The sequence below is a fragment of the Pseudophryne corroboree genome, chromosome 9, assembly GCF_028390025.1.
Source record: "Pseudophryne corroboree isolate aPseCor3 chromosome 9, aPseCor3.hap2, whole genome shotgun sequence".
In the NCBI taxonomy this organism is placed as follows: Eukaryota; Metazoa; Chordata; class Amphibia; order Anura; family Myobatrachidae; genus Pseudophryne; species Pseudophryne corroboree.
Window position 1 is genome coordinate 360,812,054 of NC_086452.1, and position 22,618 is coordinate 360,834,671.

Below are 22,618 nucleotides of genomic sequence, written 5' to 3' on the forward strand. Positions count from 1 at the left end.
CTAGCCCTATGATACATCTCTAGCAAAGCGCCCGAGATTCAATGTGGTAAAAAAAAAAATTCTACTTGTGGGGGAACTGTCTTCAGAAAGGACATTCCCTGTGTGTGTGGTGTGTCGGTACGCTTGTGTCGACATGTCTGATGTGGAAGGCTATGTGGGAGAGGAGCGGGAGCAAATGAATGTGGTGTCTCCGCCGACGGCGCCGACACCTGATTGGATGGATATGTGGAAGGTTTTAAATGATAATGTTAATTCTTTGCATAAAAGATTAGACAAGGCTGATGCATTGGGACAGTCAGGGTCTCAACCCGTGCCTGATCCTATGTCGCAGGGACCGTCGGGGTCTCATAAGCGCCCACTATCCCAAATTGTTGACACAGATACCGACATGGATTCTGACTCCAGTGTCGATTACGATGATGCAAAGTTACAGCCAAAGTTGGCTAAATCACTCCGATATATGATTATAGCAATTAAGGAGGTTTTGCACATCACAGAGGAAACCCCTGTTCCTGACACAAGGGTTTATATGTATAAGGGAAAGAAACCTGAGGTAACTTTTGCCCCCTCACACGAACTGAATGAGTTATGTGAAAAAGCTTGGGAATCTCCAGATAAAAAACTCCAGATTTCCAAACGGATTCTTATGGCGTATCCTTTCCCGCCAACGGACAGGTTACGATGGGAATCCTCCCCTAGGGTGGACAAAGCTATAAATCGCTTATCCAAGAAGGTAGCACTGCCGTCCTAGGATACGGCTACCCTCAAGGATGCTGCTGATCGCAAACAGGAGGGTACCCTGAAGTCCATTTATACACATTCAGGTACCTTGCTCAGACCGGCAATCGCGTCGGCCTGGGTCTGTAGTGCAGTAGCGGCATGGACTGATACCTTATCAGAGGAGTTTGAGACCCTAGACAGGGATACTGTTTTATTGACCCTGGGGCATATTAAAGACGCTGTCCTTTATATGAGAGATGCTCAAAGAGACATTAGTCTGCTGGGTTCTAGAATAAACGCTATGTCGATTTCTGCCAGAAGGGTCCTGTGGACTCGGCAATGGACAGGTGATGCCGACTCAAAACGGCATATGGAGGTTTTACCTTACAGGGGTGAGGAATTGTTCGGTGAAGGTCTATCGGACCTGGTCTCCACAGCTACGGCTGGAAAGTCAAATTTTTTGCCTTATGTTCCCTCACAGCCTAATAGAGCACCGCATTTTCAAATGCAGTCCTTTCGTTCACAAAGAAACAAGAAAGTCCGAGGTGCATCCTTTCTTGCCAGAGGGAGGGGCAGAGGAAAGAGGCTGCACAATACAGCTAGTTCCCAGGAACAGAAGTCCTCCCCGGCCTCTGCAAAATCCACTGCATGACGCTGGGGCTCCACTGGCGGAGTCGGGGCCAGTGGGGGCGCGTCTTCGGAATTTCAGCCACATGTGGGTTCACTCCCAGGTGGATCCCTGGGCAATAGAAATTGTGTCTCAGGGTTACAAGCTGGAATTCGAAGAGGTGCCTCCTCGCCGGTTTTTCAAATCGGCCCTACCGTCTTCCCCCCTAGAAAGGGAGATAGTGTTAAATGCAATACAAAAATTGTATCTTCAGCAGGTGGTGGTCGAGGTTCCCCTCCTTCAACAGGGAAGGGGGTATTATTCGACCATGTTTGTGGTTCCAAAGCCAGACGGTTCGGTCAGACCCATATTGAATTTAAAATCTCTGAACCTATACTTGAAGAGGTTCAAGTTCAAGATGGAATCGCTAAGAGCGGTCATCGCCAGCCTGGAAGGGGGGGATTTTATGGTGTCACTGGACATAAAGGATGCGTACCTTCATGTCCCCATTTATCCACCTCATCAGGCGTACCTAAGATTTGCGGTACAGGACAACGGCTCCGAGGATTTTCACCAAGGTAATGGCGGAAATGATGGTGCTCCTGCGCAAGCAGGGTGTCACTATTATACCGTACTTGGACGATCTCCAAGGCGGCACAAGGAGCAGAGCGGCAATGGCGGAAGCAACCAGGATTCTTCGCTGCGCGGAGAATCATGTAAGTGCACTGTCAGCAGTGTTCATTCCGGGAGTGGACAACTGGGAAGCAGACTTCCTCAGCAGACACGATCTACACCTGGGAGAGTGGGGACTTCATCCAGAAGTCTTCGTACAGATTGTGAGTCGGTGGGAACTGCCACAGATAGACATGATGGCGTCCCGCCTCAACAGAAAGCTGCAGAGGTATTGCGCCAGGTCAAGAGACCCTCAGGCAGTAGTGGTAGACGCCCTCCTGACACCGTGGGTGTTCCAGTCCGTCTATGTATTTCCTCCTCTTCCTCTCATACCAAAGGTGTTGAGAATAGTAAGAAGAAAAGGAGTGAGAACAATCCTCGTTGTTCCAGATTGGCCACGACGGACCTGGTATCCAGATCTGCAGGAAATGCTCACGGAAGATCCGTGGCCTCTTCCTCTAAGGCAGGACCTGTTGCAACAGGGTCCCTGTCTGTTCCAAGACGTACCGCGGATGCGTTTGACGGCATGGCGGTTGAACGCCGGATCCTAGCGGAAAAAGGTATTCCGGTGGAGGTTATCCCTACACTGATAAAGGCTAGGAAGGAAGTAACAGCAAAACATTATCAACGTATATGGCGAAGATATGTTTCTTGGTGTGAGGCCAGGAATGCTCCTACGGAAGAATTCCATCTGGGCCGTTTCCTTCACTTCCTACAAACTGGAGTGGATTTTGACCTTAAATTAGGCTCCATTAAGGTCCAGATTTCGGCCCTATCCATTTTCTTTCAAAAAGAATTGGCTTCTCTTCCAGAAGTTCAGACTTTTGTTAAGGGAGTACTGCATATTCAGCCTCCGTTTGTGCCTCCGGTGGCGCCTTGGGACCTTAATGTGGTCTTGGGCTTCCTAAAGTCACACTGGTTTGAACCACTGAAAATGGTGGAGTTGAAATATCTCACTTGGAAGGTGGTCATGTTATTAGCCCTGGCTTCGGCTAGGCGAGTGTCGGAATTAGCGGCTTTATCACATAAAAGCCCCTATCTGGTTTTCCATATGGATAGAGCGGAATTGCGGACACGTCCTCAGTTCCTGCTAAAAGTGGTTTCATCCTTTCATATGAACCAACCTATTGTGGTGCCTGTGGCTATACGGGACTTAGAGGATTCCGAGTCCCTTGATGTGGTCAGGGCTTTGAAAATTTATGTAGCCAGTACGGCTAGAGTCCGAAAAACAGAAGCACTGTTTGTTCTGTATGCAGCCAACAAGCTTGGCGGCCCTGCTTCAAAGCAGACTCTTGCTCGCTGGATCTGTAACACGATTCAGCAGGCGCATTCTACGGCAGGATTGCCGTTACCTAAATCGATCAAGGCCCATTCCACTAGGAAAGTGGGCTCTTCTTGGGCGGCTGCCCGAGGGGTCTCGGCACTACAGCTGTGTCGAGTTGCTACTTGGTCGGGTACAAACACCTTTGCAAAATTCTATAAGTTTGATACCCTGGCTGAGGAGGACCTCATGTTTGCTCAATCGGTGCTGCAGAGTCATCTGCACTCTCCCGCCCGTTTGGGAGCTTTGGTATAATCCCCATGGTCCTTACGGAGTCCCCAGCATCCTCTAGGACGTTAGAGAAAATAAGATTTTACTTACCGGTAAATCTATTTCTCGTAGTCCGTAGAGGATGCTGGGCGCCCGTCCCAAGTGCGGACTTCTTCTGCAATACTTGTATATAGTTATTGCTTCAATAAGGGTTATGTTATTGTTGCATTGGGTGTGAACTGATGCTATGTTATTGTCATATTGTTTACTGGATTGTTATCACAAGTTATACGGTGTGATTGGTGTGGCTGGTATGAATCTTGCCCTTGGATTAACAAAAATCCTTTCCTCGTACTGTCCATCTCCTCTGGGTACAGTTCTCTAACTGAAGTCTGGAGGAGGGGCAGAGAGGGAGGAGCCAGTGCACACCAGGAACTAAATTCTTTCTTAAAGTGCCCATGTCTCCTGCGGAGCCCGTCTCTCCCCATGGTCCTTACGGAGTCCCCAGCATCCTCTACGGACTACGAGAAATAGATTTACCGGTAAGTAAAATCTTATTTTTTTAACCAGTTCGTATTTGTTGAGATTTCACAATGCCTAGGAGAAAATCTTGGTTGTGACGGTGCAGCGGGTAACAGGGCACGCATTGTGAGAAGAAATTAGTATGTTGCAGAGAGAGAACATTGCCTCTTAGAAGACAGAGAAAGACATGCTTCTCAGCATCACACAGAAACTCCACAGTAGAGAAGAACTCACCTGTCCTTGCAAAGAGAGCAAACCCAATTACATGAAACCTCTGAAGAAAATGCCTCTCGCCTTTTTTTTGCAAAGCGAGCGTACCTGTCAGGGGCGTTTTAAGAGAGGAGGGGACCCGTGTGCAGTCTCCATCATAGGTCCCCACCTCTCTGGCAGTAGTAGACTCTGGCACAATGCCAGAATCTACTGCGCATGCGCCACGTCCCCAGAGACATCTCCAGTGTGCATGCTCAAATCACTTGGAAATGGCCTCACGTCAGCCATTTTCCAAGTGATTTCTGTCCGCAGTGCAGGGCCGCCATCGAGGGACTCTGGAGGGGTAAGTATAATATATGGGTGCAGTGTGTGCGGTGTGGGTCCCTGTTGGACCCAGGGGCACGTGTGCACCGCACACACTGCACCCATTATAGAAACACCTATGGTACCTGTATAAAAAGGGAAAACAAACGAAAATTGCTCAAATACGTGCAATCAATACCTTGTCACATATAACACATTGTCCCAACACCCTCCACCCTCACTATATGCAGTATTACCCCCCCCCCAAAAAAAAAAAAACCCTAGGTAATCCACTTCCATTATCACATACCGTATATACTCGAGTATAAGCCGACTTTTTCAGCACCTTTTTTTGTGCTGAAAAAGCCACTTCGGCTTATACTCGAGTGAGTATTTAGGGGGGAAAAGGAGGGCACAACGCGCGGCTCTCCTGTGTCCCTCCTGTGTCTCCGGCGGCAGCGGCGTGTGTGTGTTAAAGGAAGTGCACGAACCGGCACTTCCTTTAACACACACACGCCGCTGCCGCCGGAGACGCAGGGGGGACACAGGAGAGCCGCGCGCTGTTCCCTCCTTGTCCCTCCTTCAGAAGACAGCACGGGAGCGACGGGACAGCACGGGAGCGACGGAGGGTAAGTAACAAACTGGCACTGTGGGGCATATCTGGCACATCTGGCACTGTGGGGCATATCTGGCAGCATGAGGGCATATCTGGCACTGTGGGGCATATCTGGCACATCTGGCACTGTGGGGCATATCTGGCACTGTGGGGCATATCTGGCAGCATGAGGGCATATCTGGCACTGTGGGGCATATCTGGCACTGTGGGGGCATATCTGGCAGTATTAGGGCATATCTGGCACTATGAGGGCTGTGTACGGCTACAGCTGCATTTCCCACCCTAGGCTTATACTCGAGTCAAGAAGTTTTCCCAGGTTTTTGTGGTAAAATTAGGTGCCTCGGCTTATATTCGGGTCGACTTATACGCGAGTATATACGGTACTTCCAGCTGAGTGGAGCTGGGTATAGCTAGTTTTTACTGAGAACAAAATAAATAGCGACTGTTATAGGGCTATTTAATTTTATACTGTACTGTATATATAAACAATGAAGAGAAATAGATATTTTCAGCAAATAATAATGTGTTAGTTACTCAATGTTATTGATATGTTACACTTATTGAAATGTATGTCTGGGGATGTTGAAAGAAATAAAAAAAAAATACTAGTTTTTGTAAATTATTCTCTAACCACCCAATGCTGTGATCTTTGAGAGATTTCCTGTGTGGTTTAAACTATTGCTGATTGGGGCATCGCGTGAAATGTAAATGCAATACAGAAGGAGAAACTAAACATCTGCCCGAAAAACATTAACTCAACGTTACATAAAGCCTGCTTAAAAACAAGTCCTTTAGACTATCTTGTGAGTTTAGAAGGTGTGCTTTGGACAATAAACGCAGAAGAAATAAAGAAGCAATTACAAAGGTAAGGCAAAAATTGCATGCATTATCTTTTTTGGAGGGTGAAGTTAATGCAACCTGTGAATCACTGTGATATCTGAAACAGACTGGGAACATTTCCGTACAAATACACTGCAGGTCCTTCACACAGTGAAAGGTTTATTTGACTTGTGGACAATAAATGTGCATCATGCAGTAGCTCGACACTTACTGTTCGTGTGTCATGCATGTACTGTACACCAGCAGGAGGCTTTGGGGTTTTGTTTTCGATAAAGGTGCTAAATTTTGAGAGAGTTTGTAAATGTTCATGATTATTGTGCTGGATACACACTGCAGTACATCCATGCTGTCCAAGTTCTTTTTATGAATGAGCCACGTAATGTGCACTATACATCCCATTATGGGCACGTTTCACTTTTATTCTTTTTATATTAGCTGGTCTGAATGCATAATAAAAATGCATGTTTAAAAAAAAGAATGACACCTAGCACCAAGTAGTACTCATTGGTATCTGTAGATAGCTCTTAGCTGGGTCAAACAGCAGAGACCATGGAAGACTGAATGTCACAAAGTCTCGGGGGGGGGGGGGCTGCCAGTTGGAAAGCCTTCCGCTATTTATTATTAGCACCATGTAGATTTAGGTCAAATGAAAATCAATCCTTCTTTGTGAATATAATTATCCCACATGTGAGAATGATCAATGCTGTAATGCAGTACAATGCTTCCTTGAGAAACTGGACTCTCCATTATTGGTAGTCTTCCATTTCTTAAGTGACGTTCGGCCAGGGTTGGTAGGGAAGGCAAAGTCTCACCTATCGTTCTCCAGTACACTCCAGAGTTTTGAGCCTACACAATTACAACTGGATCAACTGAAGTGAAGTGAAGGTGTAGAACAGACACCCAGAAGAAAATATCCCATATTTGACTCAAAAATACACTTCTTCTTAAATAGTCTACAAAAGTCAGGTACATAAGTAATTATAGCCCACTAGAACAAGTCAGAGAAAGAGTGTAATGTAATTTTCCATCACTTGACTAAGGCAGTGGGGATATAAAACAGCCCCCTACTGTTGCCACCTTATAGGTCAGATAGCAGTTGAGGTAACTAATTTCTAGTAACTGTTATTTAGTTTTACAGCGGAAGATATGTTCCTCATTTGTATAAAATAAATTGTGATATATAAGTGATATGTTTGAGACACGTTTATACCAATGGAAGCCTTATAGTGGAAGCATTTATGGGAAAATCTTTGGTGAGAGATCTGCATCCCCAGTTATGTAGTCTGGCTCTGAAATTTAACAATCTTCAGTCAACTATCTCTAAACTCATTCCCTAAGTATATAAATACTTATTACACATACATTAATTGTATATTTGCAATTACTATAAAAATTAAATAACTTTTTTGTGTTAACATATAAGTAATATTGGTAATGGACATTCTAACACACGCGGATGAATGTAATGGAGCCCAAGATCGCTGGAGGTGTAAATGATTGCCGCTTTTAAAAAATCTCACACCTTCGGCCAACTTGGACAGCATTACATACAGCCCCTGGTATCATGAAAAATACAAAAATATGTAATGGCAGAGAAAGCCAACCTACTGAGAAACTACTAGTACCAGCATAGCTTGCCAGCAGTAAGGTGAAAGCTCAATTACACATCGGAAAGACACAAACTGCCGAAGTGTCACTCATGTTGAATAAACCCAAAATTTTTAGGCATGGTAAGAGCCACAACCTATCTATATAATGGGTTGGGTATGTGTGATCGGTAGTCAGGAGACCGCCGGTCACAATACTGACAGCGGGATCCCGACTGTTGGATGGCTAGAGGGGGGTGGGGGGGGGGCAAGCACAACAAATCCCGTTGCGGGCTCGGTGGCTCGCTGCGCTCACCACAGGTTCTATTCCCACTCTTTGGGTGTCATGGACACCCACAAGTGGGAATAGTCCCTGTTGGTCGGCATGCCGACCGGCGGTATTTTCAGATCCTAGGATCCCGGCGTCCGTATTGTGACCATCGGTCTCCTGACTACCGGTCACATAAACGCATCCCCTATATAACAGACAACTGTAAAAGTACATCCCTGTAATCTATTCATTTGCATTGGATCTACGAGTAGTACCAGGGGAGAACTATTGGAGTCTTCCCTGGAAAACATAAAAAAAATGAAAACTGAAAAATGAATGTGAATAAATTATTATGCTCCTGATCCTTTAACTACCAATGATGTTGTCAGAACCTGGAGGACTTGCTGATAAACTGTTGAGGTACAGTAGATTATCTAAACACCAATTACATGTTTACCTGAAACGCTAATTAGCGAACACACAATCTATGGGAATAAAAAATAATATGTGATAGTATATAGTGGCCTATAAAACTTAAATTCTATTTTAAAATTAAGAAGATAACAAATTGATATATAGCTTATGACATTTCCAATCATCCAAAAAAGCTGATCATCCGAAATGCCTAGAGTTAGTTTAAATAATTGTTGTTCTTCTGTAGATTTTCCAGAATGTGATAATTGTTTCAAATTAATTGTGGGGATTCAGGAACACAGATAGACTAATGTGAACAGAAGAGTGGACATCTACATCTAGTAGATAATGACATTGTCTTGGAACTCGACAAAATTAAGAACAGTAAACAAAAATAGCAGAAACTCTGCAATGTTTGGAGGGTTCTAAATGGAAAGGTATAACCATAGATAATATCACTCAGCATATATAATGTACTGTAGCAAATACAATGAAGAAAAGCACCCACAAATAAGTAATAATAATATAATAATAATATTAATAATAATAATAATAATAATAATAATAATACTAGCAATCATAAAGAGAAAAGAAAAAGTAGAAAAACTGTATTCAGATTAATAAATATATATAATGTACTGTAGCAAATACAATGAAGAAAAGGACACACACAAAAAAGTAATCATCATCATAATAATAATAATACTAATAATAGTAATAATAATACTAGCAATCATAAAGAGAAAAGAAAAAGTAGAAAAACTGTATTTAGATTTAAAAAAAAAAAAGTTATTCCTAGCAAAGCCAACACAAAACACAAAGAACAGAAACATTTTTTTCCCCAACATAAAGGTGCAAAGTCCCTCTGGATTAATAAATATTTGCATTGCAGCAGCAGTAATGACTGTGTATGTTGATAGTTTATATTGATTACTGGTGGATTTTGTAATATAATTATTTTGATTTATTGCCATTGCAGAGACTCATACTGCATATTAACAGGAGATAACTTAAAGTACATTTACATGTTTGTACTCATGCCAAGCATAAATTAAATTATTTAATCAATTCATAATTTCATTACAAGTATATTGGAAATTTGAACACAGAATGTGTCTGATGTCTTCTGTATTTGGCCAAATAGAGCAAGATCATTCCCACCATCTGAAATTAATTGAAAATACTGTAGTTATTTTTTGTTTCGGCATTTTTATGATGACATGCCCTCTGTACCCTTGGCAGTAGATAGTTATTATGCCAACAGTCACTATGTAGTCAAGACAGTTCCGGCATCGGGATCCCGACACAGTATCCCCAATTGGCAGGTACAGATGCGGGGTGTTAGTAGGTGCGGAGAAATAATTATGGTTCAGAATGCAGTTTAACATATTTTCAAAAGCTTTACTGAATATTTATTTAAAAAAACCTGAAACTATTACTTGGATTACTGTGGAATTTTGTAGCGCCTTATAAATAAATGATAATATGTATAACTAATAAATAGGGCATTCCCTTTTAATTGCTAATATTGCAATGTCATGTATAAATGTATGATGATTATTTGCAGTAAAATATAGAGACATCAGTTCTTATGAAGCTAATACATAGTGAAGAAAATGTAGCTTTGATGAATCTGCATATTATGTTCTATTAACTTTGCTGTAAAATTACTAATTGTATAGGATTTATAGTAGTGCAGTACATTCTACTGCAATAAATATGTGTTAGGTAATTACTAATTTGCATGATTGTTCACAAGATTCATAATTGTATTTTTATAAAAACAACAAACTTGTAATTTAATTAACAGCATCCTAAAAGAATGCATGCATGTCTTTAATGTTGAAAAAAAAACTTCTCTTACCTATTTTGTGGTAAATTATTGTTTAGCACTTTTTATATGTAAAACGTATTCAACATCACAAATATACAAAAGATATAACTGGAGAAAGGCGATTTTTATTTTCAACTTCAACCCTTAAAAATTACAAAGACGATAATGTATTGGTAAAAATCCAGAGCAGACAAGTAATGCTCATTTTTTATACTATATTTATTAGTTTTACACTGCATAATATAGATTACTTATATCTTTTATATCTCGATGGTTGGGTATGGATTTTTACCAATACATTATTGTCTTTGTGATTTTACAATACTGATGCCAGGATCCCGGCTGTTAGATGGCCGGTGAGGGGTCGAGCGCAACAAAGGCCATTGCTGGCTCGCTGTGCTCGCCGCGCAGCGGGCTCGGTGGCTCGCTGATCTCGACACAGGTTCTGTTCCCATTCTATGGGTATCGTGGACACCCACGAGTGGGAAATATCCCTCTAGGTCGGCATGCCGACCAGCGGATATCCAGGAGTCGGGATCCCGTTGTCGGTATTGAAGAGACCGCCGGTCACATAACCGCATCCCTTCTCGATCTTTACTGTATTGTAAATAAAACAAAATAGCTCAATTTCAACCATTGTCATATAATCACACCAATACAATAAGAACTATCTTTCTTTAATGACAAGCAGAGCCAGCCGAATAGAGGCTAATGGTGCTTTTAAACTTGTTTGCTTAGCGGAAAATACACAAAATTATTCTGTGCATGCTTATTTTATTTTTTAAAAGTTTGTATCCATATACAGATTTAGGGGGAATTCAATTATCCGCAGTAATTGACTGCGACTAAATGAAGCGCAGACCCCACCAGCACTTATCAGGGATATTTATTTTTGAACCTCATCAGGCTCTGAAAAAAAATCGCAGATAATGACCCCATCTTCACAATCACAACAGCGAAAACACATAGTCCATGAATTTATCACAGATTCTATGTGTTTTCACCAAAAATAGATATGTTTTAGGGGCTAATTAGCCCGGAAAACAAATTGCACCTGTGATGGACCAGTACCAGGGTCGGACTGGCCCACAGGGGTACCAAGGAAACCACCGGTAGGCCCCACTGCCTGAGGGCCCACTCCTTCCTCTAGGGATCAGGTTCCAGACTGTGCACTTCTATTATACATGGTAGATATGTTGCATTATACTGCACTATATTATTGTGTATTTCAAGCCTCTGGAGGCTGACCACACCCCCTTTGTAGGGTGGCCACACCCCTAAGTAGGGTCCCCTATCACTGCATTCCCCCGGTGGGCCCTTCATGCCCCAGTCCGACACTGACCAGTACTGTACCTTGATTTGAGCAACATCTTTCTATGTATCATTGTTCTAAAAGGCATGGATGGAATAAGTAGTTGGAGGGTATGCTGATCCTTGTAGTGCCATATTGGAAGATTTTTGGGATGCCTCCTGGTGAGTTTTCTTTTACTTTAGAAATACATAAATATATAACTCAAAGTGGTGCTATTTTCATGTAGTGTAGGGTGGCGGATGGCTTACAAAATTGTCAAGGCGGGTGGCTTACAAAATTTGCAACTGTATCTCAAAAGAGGTTCAAAATTATCTTAGGACCTAAAAATCCATTTCCACTGGTAAATGAGTTTGTGGAGGGGTTATTACACTTTTACATAGTTACATAGTTGTTGAGGTTGAAAAAAGACAAATGTCCATCGAGTTCAACCTGTAGTAATATTTTTTTTTTATCTAACTAAATGCTGTATCCTTGGAGATTTTTTTCTGCTAGGAATGTATCTAATCCATTTTTAAACTTATTGATTGAGTCCACCATTACTACTTTTTCTGGCAAAGAATTCCAAATCTTTACTATTCTTACTGTGAAGAACCCTTTTATCCCTCAGGTGTAGAAGAAAAAAATTTGGGGAGTAAGATCAGAGATTTGCTAGGGCCAGATTAAGTCAAGATCTATTCAATTAGCCCCGAAGCCAGGAGTTATCCGGGATATTTTCAGCAGCCTGAGCGAGTCGAAAAAAAAATCCCAGATAACTCGGGCATTAACAAGTGCCGTGACCCTGTTAGCACACGAATCCGTGAACTTTTCACGGATTCTGTGCATTAATGCCCATTAACAAGCTACTTTTAGTGGCATTAAAAAGGCTATCGGGAAAATCGGGAGTGTAAATAAATAGCCTCAGGAATTAAAGACCGAGGCTACCTCCTGTATTCGCCTGCAGCAATTTCCTGTGAGTAATTGTATTTTCGCCATAATCTGATCTTAAATATTATCGAGTATAAACTAATATAAGGGACTCATCCAGAGGCATTTCTAGAGAGGAGGAGGCCTGTGTGCCGACTCAGTCAGAGTCCCCTCCTCTCTAGCCGGCAGCAGCGGTTAGCTCTGGGCACTAGGGGACCCTAGCGCTGTCCCAGAGTCTACAGCGCATGCACAGATCTCCGGGTAATATGGTGCAGCAGTCATTTTCCTACTGAGTTTTCTACTGCGCATGTGCCAAACACACATGCGCAGTGGCACCATGCCATTTTCCCAGTGATTTCTGCAATGCTGGTTCTGCGCCACAGGACTCCGGAGGGTAAGTATGAAAAATATTGGGTGCAGGGTGTGTGGTGTGGGCCCCCCTGGATCCTGGGGGACTTGTGCACCGCACACACTTCACCCATTATAAATACGCCAGTGGACTCACCATAGAATGACCTTTAATTGTCGCCTTTATTCTTGCCATAGAGCTATCAGAATAAAACTGAATTATTCTTAATGCCTATGCCTTTGCTACTTACCGCATAACTATGTCCATACCCCTGTGGACACTTTCTTCCACAACTATTTAAGTTGTTTTTTTTGTAAAGAAAAAGATTTTTGTCTATTAGAATTCCTATACTTATTATTTTTGCAATGGCATCTAAGGATATATTTCCCCATTTAACGAAGCGTTATTGTTTACTATATTTGCTGTATCTATTGCAAAGGTATAAAGGTAACAGGCCTCCCATTACCATTTTATAAACAAAATTACATTTCTCTGACGTCCTAAGTGGATGCTGGGACTCCGTAAGGACCATGGGGAATAGCTTTAGGACTACCTGGTGTGCACTGGCTCCTCCCACTATGACCCTCCTCCAGACCTCAGTTAGATTCTTGTGCCCGGCTGAGCTGGATGCACACTAGGGGCTCTCCTGAGCTCCTAGAAAGAAAGTATATTTAGGTTTTTTATTTTACAGTGAGATCTGCTGGCAACAGACTCACTGCAGCGAGGGACTAAGGGGAGAAGAAGCGAACCTACCTAACAGGTGGTAGTTTGGGCTTCTTAGGCTACTGGACACCATTAGCTCCAGAGGGATCGACCGCAGGACCCGACCTTGGTGTTCGTTCCCGGAGCCGCGCCGCCGGCCCCCTTACAGAGCCAGAAGCAAGAAGTGTTCCGGAAAATCGGCGGCAGAAGACTTCTGTCTTCAACAAGGTAGCGCACAGCACTGCAGCTGTGCGCCATTGCTCCTCATGCACACCTCACACTCCGGTCACTGATGGGTGCAGGGCGCTGGGGGGGGGGGGGGCGCCCTGAGGGCAATATAAGACACCTTGGCTGGCAAATCATCACAATATATAGTCCCAGGGCTATATATGTGATAAATTACCCCTGCCAGAATCCATAAAAAAGCGGGAGAAAAGTCAGCCGAAAAAGGGGCGGGGCTATCTCCCTCAGCACCCTGGCGCCATTTTTTCTTCACAGTGCAGCTGGAAGACAGCTCCCCAGGCTCTCCCCTGTAGTTTTCAGGCTCAAGGGGTTAAAAAGAGAGGGGGGGGGTACTAAATTTAGGCGCAATATATGTATACAAGCAGCTATTGGGGGGAAAATCACTCAGTTATAGTGTTAATCCCTGCATTATATAGCGCTCTGGTGTGTGCTGGCATACTCTCTCTCTGTCTCCCCAAAGGACTTTGTGGGGTCCTGTCCTCAGTCAGAGCATTCCCTGTGTGTGTGCGGTGTGTCGGTACGGCTGTGTCGACATGTTGGATGAGGAAGGTTACGTGGAGGCGGAGCAGAGGCCGATAAATGGGATGTCGCCCCCTGTGGGGTCGACACCAGAGTGGATGGATAGGTGGAAGGTATTAACCGACAATGTCAACTCCTTACATAAAAGGCTGAATGACGTAACAGCTGTGAGACAGCCGGCTTCTCAGCCCGCGCCTGCCCAGGTGTCTCAAAGGCCATCAGGGGCTCCAAAAAAAACGCCCATTACCTCAGATGGCAGACACAGATGTCGACACGGAGTCTCACTCCAGTGTCGACGAGGTTGAGATATATACACAATCCACTAGGAACATCCGTTACATGATCTCGGCAATGAAAAATGTGTTACACATTTCTGACATGAACCCAAGTACCACATAAAAGGGGTTTTATTTTTGGGGAGAAAAAGCAGCCAGTGTTTTGTTCCCCCATCAGATGAGTGAATGAAGTGTGTAAAGCAGCGTGGGTTCCCACGATAAGAAACTGGTAATTTCTAAAAAGTTACTGATGGCGTACCCTTTACTTCCAGAGGATAGGTCACGTTGGGAGATATCCCCTAGGGTGGATAAGGCGCTCACACGTTTTTTCAAAAAAGGTGGCACTGCCGTCTTAGGATACGGCCACCTTGAAGGAGCCTGCTGATAAAAAGCAGGAGGCTATCCTGAAGTCTGTATATACACACTCAGGTTCTATACTGAGACCTGCAATTGCCTCAGCATAAAGTGCTGCTGCAGCGTGGTCTGATACCCTGTCAGATAATATTAATACCCTAGACAGGGATAATATTTTGCTAACATAGAGCATATTAAAGACGTCGTCTTATATATGAAGGATGCACAGAGGGATATTTGCCGGCTGGCATCCAGAATTATTGCAATGTCCATTCTGCCAGGAGGGTATTAGAAACCCGGCAGTGGACAGGTGATGCTGCCTGTAAAGGGCACATGGAGATTCTGCCTTATAAGGGTGAGGAATTGTTTGGGGATGGTCTCTGGGACCTCGTATCCACAGCAACAACTGGGAAGAAAAAATTTTACCTCAGGTTTCCTCAAAGCCTAAGAAAGCACCGTATTTTCAGGTACAGTCCTTTCGGCTTCAGAAAAGCAAGCGGGTCAAAGGCGCTTCCTTTCTGCACAGAGGCAAGGGAAGAAGGAAAAAGCTGCACCAGCAGCCAGTTCCCAGGATCAAAAATTTCCCCCCGCTTCCTCTGAGTCCACCGCATGACGCTGGGGCTCCACAGGTGGAGACAGGTGCGGTAGGGGCGCGTCTCGGGAACTTCAGGGACCAGTGGGCTTGCCCACAGGTGGATCCCTAGGTTCTGCAAATAGTATCACAGGGATACAGGCTGGAGTTCGAGGTGACTCCCCCTCGCCGTTACCTCACATCAGCCTTGCCTGCTGCCCTCGGAGAAAGGTAGTACTGGCGGCAATTCACAAGCTGTACTTCCAGCAGGTGAAATCAAGGTACCCCTCCTTCAACAAGGCCGGGGTTATTATTCCAAAATGTTGTGGTACCGAAACCAGACGGTTCGGTGAGACCCATTCTAAAATTGAAAGCCTTGAACACTTATATACGAAGGTTCAAGTTCAAAATGGAATCGCTCAGGGCGATTATTGCAAGCCTGGAGAATTTCATGGTATCACTGGACATCAAGGATGCTTACCTGCATGTCCCTATTTACGCTCTTCACCAGGAGTACCTCAAAATTGTGGTACAGGATTGTCATTACCAATTCCAGAAGTTGCCGTTGGTCTGTCCCCAGCACCGAGGTATTTACCAAGGTAATGGCCGAAATAATTATCCCGTACTTGGACGATCTCCTTATAAAGGCGAGGTCCAGGGAGCAGTTGTTCGTCGGAGTAGCACTATCTCGGGAAGTGCTACAACAGCACGGCTGGATTCTGAATATTCCAAAGTCGCAGCTGGTTCCTACGACGCGTCTACTGTTCCTGGGTATGGTTCTGGACACAGAACAGGAAAAAGGGTTTCTCCCGGAGGAGAAGTCCAAGGAGTTGTCGTTTCTAGACAGAGACCTCCTAATACAAATACAGGTGTCGGTGCATCAATGCACGTGAGCCCTGGGAAAGATGGTAGCTTCTTACGAAGAAATTCCATTCGCCAGGTCCCATGCAAGGATTTTCCAGTGGGATCTGTTGGACAAGTGGTCCGGGTCGCATCTTCAGATGCATCGGCGGATAACCCTGTCTCCAAGGGCCAGGGTGTCGCTGTTGTGGTGGCTGCAGAGTGCTCATCTTCTAGGGGGCCGCAGATTCGGCATACAGGATTGGGTCCTGGTGACCACGGATGCCAGCCTTCGAGGCTGGGGGGCAGTCACACAGGGAAGAAACTTCCAAGGCTATGGAAAAGTCAGGAGACTTCCCTACACATAAATATTCTGGAACTAAGGGCCATTTACAATGCCCTGAGTCAGGCTAGACCCCTGCTTCAACACCGGCCGGTGCTGATCCAGTCAGACAACATCACGGCGGTCGCTCATGTAAACCGACAGGGCGGCACAAGAAGCAGGATGGCGATGGCAGAAGCCACAAGGATTCTCCGATGGGCGGAAAATCATGTGTTAGCACTGTCAGCAGTGTTCATTCCCAGAGTGGACAACTGAGAAGCAGACTTTCTCAGAAGACACGACCTCCACCCGGGAGAGTGGGGACTTCATCCAGAAGTCTTCCAAATGATTGTACACCGTTGGGAAAGGCCACAGGTGGACATGATGGCGTCCTGCCTCAACAAAAAGCTACAAAGATATTGCGCCAGGTCAAGGACCCTCAGGCGATAGCTGTGGACGCTCTGGTAACACCGTGGGTGTACCAGTCGGTGTATGTGTTCCCTTCTCTGCCTCTCTTACCCAGGGTAATGAGAATAATAAGAAGGAGAGGAGTAAGAACTATACTCATTGTTCCGGGTTGGTCAAGAAGAGCTTGGTAACCAGAACTCCAAGAAATGATCTCAGAGGACCCATGGCCTCTGCCGCTCAGACAGGACCTGCTGCAGCAGGGGGCCTGTCTGTTCCAAGACGTACCGCGGCTGCGTTTGACGGCATGGCGGTTGAACGCCGGATCCTGAAGGAAAAGGGCATTCCGGAGGAAGTTATCCATATGCTATTTAAAGCTAGGAAAGAAGTTAACGCAAACCATTATCACCGCATATGGCGGAAATATGTTGCATGCTGTGAGGCCAGGAAGGCCCCAAAGGAGAAATTTCAGCTAGGTCGATTTCTTCACTTCCTACAGTCAGAGGTGACTTTGGGCCTAAAATTGGGTTCCATTAAGGTCCAGATTTCGGCTCTATCGATTTTCTTCCAAAATAGAACTGGCTTCACTGCCTGAAGTTCAGACTTTTGTTAAGGGAGTGCTGCATAGTCAGCCCCCGTTTGTGCCTCCAGTGGCACCGTGGGATCTCAACGTGGTGTTGGATTTCCTGAAGTCGCATTGGGTTGAGCCACTTAAATCCGTGGAGCTATAATACCTCACGTGGAAAGTGGTCATGCTGTGGGCCTTGGCGTCGGCCAGGCGTGTATCAGAATTGGCGGCTTTGTCATACAAAAGCCCTTATCTGTATTTTACATGGATAAGGCGGAATTGAGGACTCGTTCCCAATTCCTTCCTAAGCTGGTATCAGTTTTTCATGTGAACCAACCTATTGTGGTGCCTGCGGCTACTTGGGACTTGGAGGATTCCAAGTTACTGGACGTAGTCAGGGCCCTGAAAAGTATATGTTTCCAGGACAGCTGGAGTCAGGAAAACTGACTCGCTATTTCTCCTGTATGCACCCAACAAGCTGGGTGCTCCTGCTTCTAAGCAGACTATTGCTCGCTGGATCTGTAGCACGATTCAACTTGCACATTCTGCGGCTGGACTGCCGCACCCTAAATCTGTAAAAGCCCATTCCACGAGGAAAGTGGGCTCTTCTTGGGCGGCTGCCCGAGGGGTCTTGGCTTTACAACTTTGCCGAGCTGTTACTTGGTCGGGTTAAAACATTTTTGTAAGAGTCTACAAGTTTGATACCCTGGCTGAGGAGGACCTAGAGTTTGCTCATTTGGTGCTGCAGAGTCATCCGCACTCTCCCGCCCGTTTGGGAGCTTTGGAATAATCCCCATGGTCCTTACGGAGTCCCAGCATCCACTTAGGACGTCAGAGAAAATAAGATTTTACTCACCGGTAAATCTATTTCTCGTAGTCCGTAGTGGATGCTGGGCGCCCATCCCAAGTGCGGATTGTCTGCAATATTTGTTTATAGTTATTGCCTAACTAAAGGGTTATTGTTGAGCCATCTGTTGAGAGGCTCAGTTATATTTCATACTGTTCACTAGGTATAGTATCACGAGTTATACGGTGTGATTGGTGTGGCTGGTATGAGTCTTACCCGGGATTCAAAATCCTTCCTTATTGTGTCAGCTCTTCCGGGCACATTATCCTAACTGAGGTCTGGAGGAGGGTCATAGTGGGAGGAGCCAGTGCACACCAGGTAGTCCTAAAGCTTTCTTTAGTTGTGCCCAGTCTCCCGCTATTCCCCATGGTCCTTACGGAGTCCCAGCATCCACTACGGACTACGAGAAATAGATTTACCGGTGAGTAAAATCTTATTTTTTATATTTGTTTTAAGTCGTTTTATACTCAGTTGAAGTTTTTTCAAATAAACTGTGCAACCTGCAGATTTCTAGATTGTATGCAGAAAAAAAGTGTTTCAGTGGTTGTGCTATCTATAATTATCATTAAGCATTTCCGCTAAAACCATGATTATTTGGCACCATACAGTATAAACGACTTTTTAATCAGTTGGCAGCTTTCCCAAATGTTGTTTTAGGTTAATTTTCGTAATTAGTATATATGTAAAGGCATCCCATTCTCTGCATACATACTCTAGCTGCGAGCCTGAAATAAAAGTCGGAAGAATAATATGGTATGTGCTTACAGCAGCAGATGCAAGATAGAAGAGATATATGGAATGCAGATTGCTTATTGTCGCACTCCAGTGCATTCATATAAGTGCTTGTCTGTTCCTATGTAAAACAGAAGTAATAAAAATCCATTCATCCAACTGACTTAACATCTAGATCTTTCCAAATACTGTGAAATTTGCAATAACAACTGGGAATATGTTTTCCAACTTTGGTTATTGCAAAGATTAATTTTTGTCTTGTGCACGATTGCTGCTATTTACCAACTATCAATACTATATTGCTCTGATCCGACTTTCTGTTCCATTTGTTTGACCAAGCTGTGCAAGGTCTATTCGGGCCTTGCAAACGGACCTTGCGATGTCGCCCGTAGTTCCCCTCTGCCTGATTGAAAGGTAGTGGCATTGAGTGGGTGGGGGCAGCCTGCCTGGAAATGGGGGTGTTGCCCCTGTTTTCTGGGAGAGGAATGCCAAGGTTCTGCGTGTCACCATGCAGACCTCCTGGTCTCGCAGACACCCCTTCCATTGGTTAGCTGTGTAGGCTGAAGCTTACTCAGCTGGCCATCGGTGTGAACATTACGACCGATGGCTACTTCGATCACAGTGCTGGGATTACAGCTACATGAAGGAGGCGTCTCTTCTACTGAGACTTCTCCTGCATGTTCCTCTTTCAAATCGAGTTGCTTCGCATAGCCAACCATCTCTGAATCAGGCCCAAAGCCACTGATTATCAGCAGTCTTGAAAACCAGCAGGTTAGTAAATCTACCGCCAAGGGCCCAGTCTTTCATGGGACAGAAAAAGGTAGTGTGTCCTGTTTTGGTGTGTTCATAGGACAACAGAGCATGTATGGGTGGGTCATTGGTGTGGACTGTATGGTTTGGTATATGTTGACCAATATTGGCCCATGGTTTTTTTTTACTTGGAATATTTGGAGCTATAGATTCATGTAATTTAGAAAAAATAGGGTGGGTGGGTGAGAGAAAAACAATTCTATATATTACTTCACCTTACCTAGTATTAGCAGAATTTTATGTCATTTCCACCTCATGCACGCTGAAGGCATGTTATAGGAAGTGTGCATTATTAATAAGTGGATCTGGTCAGCCTACACATATTGGGTGATATTTTGCAACATGATAGAATAGTTTATAGCAGGTTAAGGTTTTTTTTCTCTGCGTCTACTCTTACTGTAATTCTCACTGTATTTTTCATGAAAAATACCCTGAGCAAGTGACCGCCAGTGACGTGCGGTGAGGCAGAGCCTTTCCTGTCATACTGACATGTAAACCAGAGGTTTGACTATATAAAGTATATGAAAAATACAAAGAATATATTTGAAATATCTTTTTTGTATTATTCTAGTAATTTTTATAGTCAAAACTCTGGAGCAAAAAGTCTATGGCGCCTATCTTTTCCACACATCTCAGATCACAATTCAGCAAATTTCCAGCAGTATATTCTGCTGCACCTGTGCCCACGGGAACCCGTTCGCTCATATATTGTATGTAAATCTGCCGCTGGTAATAGCCAATGCCTTCTGAGCTATTTTCCTCTCTGCACGTCCCTGTTGACTGCACATATGCTGCTGTGCAGCCTGCTACTCCCCCCCCTACCCCACCACAACCCAATTCTCCACTTATACTATCTGCAGCCAGTGATCGGTGATCTGATCCTGTCCTCAGTTGTGACCCCGATGCAGTAAAGTGAGATGCCAGCTTTACAGCATCACTTTACTGCACGGGTGGCACAGAGGAGCACAGTGATCAGATGACCAGATGCCCTCACTGGATCACCGGGTGCAGTTAAGCATTTTTTTTTCCCACTAACTTTGTTTTTACAAAGTTATCAGCCTGTGGGCTATCAGACACACATGGCTGATCACAAGCTGCACTACTGAGCCCAGCCTTCACTGGCAGCAGGCAGAGAAAACAGCGCTGGAGTAAGGTAACTTGAGGGAAGCCCTATGACATTATTATTGCAGGGCTCCCTCTGGTACTTTTTTACAACTGAATTCTAATAAATGTGGGTATATCGCATGTGGCAGGGAATATAGACTGTAAGCTCCACTGGGGTAGGGAATGATGTGAATGGCCGAATATTATCTGTAAACTTAGTGCTGCAAAATATGTGTGCGCTATATAAATAACTGGTAATAAATAATAATATTTCCCATTACAAGTAAGGGAAATGTGATCTGGTCACTAAAAAATGCGAATTTAAGAGCACCTGACCTGGTGTGAACGGGTTGACAGGTCGATGCGAGACGGGACCCGTTCACAGTATTGGCAGAGATGGCATGAAGATGATCTCATCTCCCAGCACCGCCTTCGCATCCGCCCTGATGCCGCCTCTGTCCCCGCTCCCGATGGAAACCCAACCTGGCATATTGCCGGGTTGGGAAACCAGTCTGAAAGGGTCCAATGCCAGGTCACACCCGGGAAGGACCCGTTTCCAGTTCCCGAGTGCGACCCGGCATTGTGATGTGAAAGCAGTATTAGTGACCAGGGGCGTTTCTACAGAGGAGGGGGCCCGTGTTCACCTCTGAGTGGGCCCCTTCCTCTGAACAGCGCTGTAGACTCCGGCTTTGTGCCGGAGTCTACTGCGCTTGCGCAGGTCTCCGGAAACATGGCGCCAGCCATGATCCGGAGACCAATTTGGCTACTGCGCATGCACGGCGGCCATTTTGACGGCGATTTCCGCAGCAAACGCTGTGCCCGCCGCTGGATTCCGGTAAGGTAAGTATTTAAATGGGTGCAATGTGTGCGGTGTGGGCCCCCCCAGGAGCCAGGGGCCCATGTGCACCCATTATAGAAACGTCAATGTTAGTGACCTAGAAAGAAACTTAGGTATGTATTATCTCAATATGACATCAGGGAGAGGAGCAATAATAGAAAAAACAGATGCTTGGCACTAAGCGCGTACAATATGCAGGCTCCTCAAGCCCAAAATGACTACCTGTATATGTGTTCAATTTCGGAACTCACTTAGTGCAGCTGGACTTCCAGTGCACAGCATTGTACTAAAAGTTACTGTTCCGATAATGCTTCTGTGGACCTTGACTCCACCCAAGTTATGCACCAGAACCCGACTTAAAGTGGCTGCTCTGCAGAGGAATCTAATTGAGGCAGGGATTCTAACAGGATGTGGTGCAGGTGAGACTGCTATTATATCAAGTATACCCCTTATCTTAAAGAGTATTCCTTTTCAATTCATGCGCCTGCAGTTTCCTGTAAGCGTCTACTTTGCTATGATGATCAACAAGTCGCAGGGGCAAACGCTCACGGCTGCAGGCGTAAATCTCAGTACCAGATGCTTCTCCAATAGGCAGCTTTACGTGGCTTGCTCACAAGTTAGTAGCCCCAATATTTTTTTTGTGCTAATTTGCAAATATTGTTTACAAGGAAATTTTGTGATCAATATGTACAATATTAAAATACATCACAATTAGGGAAGCCAATCCCGGGCCATTTTTTCAATCCCGGGTATTGGGATTGAAAAATGGCCAATCCCAGGATTCCCGGGATACCCGGG

At 44.8% G+C, this 22,618-nt stretch overlaps 1 protein-coding gene across 2 annotated transcripts in view; it reads left to right on the top strand.

Moving 5' to 3' along the window:
• Positions 1-5,915: 5,915 nt before the first annotated feature.
• Positions 5,916-22,618, top strand: part of GRAP2 (GRB2 related adaptor protein 2) — a 412,159-nt gene continuing 395,456 nt past the window's right edge. For both annotated transcript variants that reach the window (XM_063940721.1, XM_063940722.1), the window contains exon 1: positions 5,916-6,046. The gene's annotated coding sequence lies outside the window, so the exon portion shown is untranslated. The remainder of the gene's footprint in view (positions 6,047-22,618) is intronic.